Source organism: Sciurus carolinensis, unplaced genomic scaffold (genome assembly GCF_902686445.1).
Source record: "Sciurus carolinensis unplaced genomic scaffold, mSciCar1.2, whole genome shotgun sequence".
NCBI classification, from domain to species: Eukaryota; Metazoa; Chordata; class Mammalia; order Rodentia; family Sciuridae; genus Sciurus; species Sciurus carolinensis.
In genome coordinates, this window is record NW_025920258.1 from 130,806 (window position 1) to 135,155 (window position 4,350).

Consider the following 4,350-nt stretch of genomic DNA (forward strand, 5'->3'; position numbering starts at 1 on the left):
GACCTGTACGGCCAACTCCACTCTGGCCCCACGCATTTCAAACGTGCAGTGGTCATGTCTGGCAAGTGCTGTTGGGGGGTGCAGCTGAGGGGCTTCAGACCTTGAATTTAGATTGTGGAGTTTTTACAAAAGACTGTTTTTATAGCAGCAGGGAGATACAAATTAGATGGAGAGACTCCTTAGGAGGCAGTTGAAAGCTATATTTAAAAATCTGTCTAAGGGATCTTCCTTCTATACAGACACTGGGCCTAGAGAAAATTCTGGAATCTCCATTCCAGTGGACTCAGACTGATCCAAGCTTGAATAAATTCTGCCCTACCACTAACTGATTGAGAGTCCTTGCCTAAGACTAAGGACCTTAGTCTTATTAAACCTGAATTTTCTTATGTGTCAAATAGTTAAAATGACATCTTTGTGAATTCACGATATATTGAGATAGTTTAATAAAATAATATGTGTAAAGCACTTATCGCAGGGTCTGTGATACATTTTAAGCCCTTAATTAAGGCAGATATTATTATTATCTCATAGTGTCCAAATTAACATCAGAATCATATACATTGGATAATTTTTTTCTCTTTTTCTCTCTTGGGAACATGTGTTACAGATTCTAGGCCTTAGAAAAATGATGACATATGTGTGAAACTAGACCCTCATCCTCTATGGTACGTCCTGAAATGCATCCCTGATCCATCAGAGCCTCCCTCCACCTGGGCCACGAGGAATCCTCAGGAGCCTTCTGAACACAGGCAGCCTGTTCTCCACCAATCCACCCCAGCAAGCAGATGACACCTTAGCATCCAATGACAAGGCACGTGTCTGTTCTCAGGAGGCAATTCTAAACCATGACAGAAAGGAAAGGGTGGCTGGAGAGATCAGAGGGGAGCTTTCCATGGGGGCTCTTGCTTGCATGCTGGGGTCCCTGCGACTGAGCCTGGGCCAGCTCCCTGGGATCCCAGGGTTAGCGGGAGCTGGTACCAGAGTCCACTGGGAATGCTACCCATCTCTGCTGGCATTGAGCCCTGGGGAGTAGGTTCATTTAGAATTACAAAAACCTCATTCATCTTGTGCCCAGCTGCCAGTTCCTCTGGGGCTGCTGAAAAATGGTGCCCTTCTCACCCACTGCCCAGCTTCCCCATCACTGCTCCCACTCAGCCCTCCAGCCGCAGAGGGTCTCACCCCAAAGAGCTGCAGGGTCAGCCCATCCATCTCTGCCAACTCAGGGAAACTCTCCCTACACCAACCTCAAGGTCTCTCTGGCAGATCTGAGAGCAGCAGAGCCAGGCTGTCACTTGCTTCCCCTGGAGAGATGTGGCAGGACCAGGAGGGACTCAAGACAGACTCCAGGAAGACAGGTCCATCCGTCTTTTCTTTGTTTCTTCATTCATTCAATAAATATTTTCGGGAGCATTGGGCAGTTTTGTGGGACCTGGAGGGAGGTGGGTTGTAAAGACGAGTCAGGTTTGGTTTCTGCCCTTGGAGTTTGCAGGACACAGGGAAGCTAGTGCAAGTTGGGCCACAACTCACCTACCCAACATGTGATGAGGCCCAAAGGCGGTCACGCTGTCCCTTGCTTGGAATATTACAAAGGTTTCCCAAGTAAAACTGCATAAAATTCAGTCTCCTGACTTTGACTCAGAACATTGGTTCCCACCTACCTCTGGGGCCTCACCTCCACCTACTGCCCCGAATCCCTCTCTGCTGTAGCTACAATGCGTAAAAGATCCCCAGTCCCTCTACAGTTCCTGCCTCAGGATCTTTGAACAGCCTTTCACACATCTGCCATGCTCTCCCTGAACATTCTCTTCATTGACTCTTTTCAACAGGTATAAACAAGGACCCCTTCCCAGAGTAGCCCTCCCAGACTCCCCCACCCCCTAGCTTTTATCATACTGTCCTGGGTTAGTTCTTAAAACAATTCTCCCTGGCCAGTATTTCTTGGTGTTGGATGTTTTATCAGTTCAGTGCCTATCTCCCTTGCAGAATAAAAGCCACAGGGAACTTCACTGTTTTGTTCTTTCCTCTCCCCCAAAGCCTGAAACGCTGCCTGATATCTAGTTGGTGGTCCACAAACACTTTTACTGAAGGAATGGAAGAAATAATAGCTCTTTGGAGCACCTAAGGTGGTAGGGTCTTCACCACCTGCAGCCAGGAAGCTCTCAACTCTACTGAAGTCTGCCCACTGCCTGAGAGCCCACTGACCAGGCTGGAGTCCGACTTCCGATCAGGCTTGTGTGACTTGGAACCCGAGCTCTATGGTCATGATGCCTACCCACAGTCCCGCCCACTTCCTCTTCACTTAGACTCCTCATTCTTTCCAGTCTTTTCTGGATGGGGTATGGAACCCAGGCATGGTCAACCCCTGAGCCACATTCCCAACCTTTTTATTTTTTATTTTTGAGACAGGATTTCTCTAAGTTGCTTAGGGCCTCAGTGAGTTACTGAGGCTGACTTTGAATGAATGATCCTCCTACCTCGGCCTCCCGAATCACTGGGATGACAGGCATGCACCACGGCACCTGCCTCATCTGAGTCCTTGATCTTCCTGTGTCACTCAACCAGGAAGCTGCTCCATCCCGGCGGTCTCATCTCCCTGGAGACCAGGCTGAGGTCTTGAATCCTATCACCACTTACCGCTCCAGTCCTCCCCTTCTTCGCTGGCTGAGGTGGAGGTCTCTTCCTAGACAGGGCTCTCCTCAGCTTCCACACACCTGCAAGGAAGCCACTGGATGCTCAGCCTCCCAGGTTCCCTTCCCCGAGGCACATGCCAGCCTCTCCTGGATTCTTTTGCAAGACGCATCTGAGCCTGGTAACAATAACACCACTGTGCCTAGAGTTTAAAATGCTTTTTTTTTTTCCCTGACACCACACCAGTTAATTCTTGCAAGAAGACGGACTGTCATTTATAGATGACTTTGATCTCTTCTCATGCTACAGTTCAATCTGAACATTTAGAGAGTGGATCCAGATAGAGGACATACATCCATTCCCTTCCCTCCTGACCCAAATTCTATACAACTAAGAGAAAAAAAAATCATTTAATTCTCGAATCTATCTCCAACTTAAATTAAATTTAGATGCTGCCTGACCTGTGCAGAAGGAGCCATAGAGGAAGCTGCAGGCCTGAACCCAACACCAGGGTCAGTCAGAGCTATTGGGGGAAGGAGCAGAAGAGGACTCTGGTCTGGGGATCACTTGTGGGCCATGTCCTGCCCAGAGAGGCTGGTTGAGTCCTTCACTTCTTCTCTGAGATAGCAGGATGAATGGCTGGCACTCCCCATGCCCCCTGCCAGGCAGGAGCAGGGCAGAGAGTGGGATCCACGCACTGGCAGGCATGTGTACCATAGGTGCCAAGATGAGCAGAAGCCCAGGTTTCCCAAACCCCAAAACTTACCCTGAACTGCTGCTCATGTCATTCACCATTTTTCTACATGTGATTTTAATACAGGTGTGCAGTTACCCTGTGTGGCTATATTGTAATTTATTGTAGCGATCCCTTATCTTTAGATACCTAGGATGCTTCCAACTCTTCCCAGCAACGAATAGGCAATGCTGACACTGCCCCATCTTCACAGAGCAGAACTTTGGTGCCTCAGACCAGCAGCCTGGTCCTCAGCTAGGCCCAGAGCACAGGGCCACCAGGCGAGATGCCCAGCCCTGAACCTGGCAGCTGGGCCAGTTTCCAGCAGCAGGACAGTCTCCTTCTTTGGGGTCCCTGAAGAAACCTCTCTCCCCTGGGATCTGCATGGCACACACCAGGAGGGCAAATCCTGGGTCTGCAGCCTGCAGCACTGCACACCTGCCTCTCTAGTGGACCCTGGGGTGCCTTCTGCCTGGGGAATAGGACCCTGTTTCCTCCAGACCCACCTGCCTCTGTCCCTTTCCTGCCTTCCCTGTGTCTCTTCTGTGGGAGTCTCAGCTGCCAGTGCCATTCTGTGATCAGTCCTCCTCAAGAACCTGGCTGGGGGCGGTGGTGGGACCCCAAGCACATCAAGCATCTAAAGAAACCTCATAGAAGAAATGCAAAATCAAAACAAAAATATTAGAAAGCAACTTGGAAGGAAAAACGGAATGGAGAAAGAAGAAATCTAAAACCATCACAAGTACCTTAGTGAGAAGCTGTGTGCAGGGAGCACCTGCAGCTCCAGCTATTCAGCAGGCAGGGGCAGGAGGAGAGCCCCTGGCAAGAGTTCAGGATCAGCTGGGGCAGCAAGGTGAGATCCCATCTCAAAAACAAAAACAAAAACAAATGCTCTCAGAGAGGCAGGAGAAGTTGCCATACCCGTGGATGAAAGCATAGCAGCATGTTTAAAAGGGCAGGCGGGAGAGGGAGAGGGAGACCATTCATGG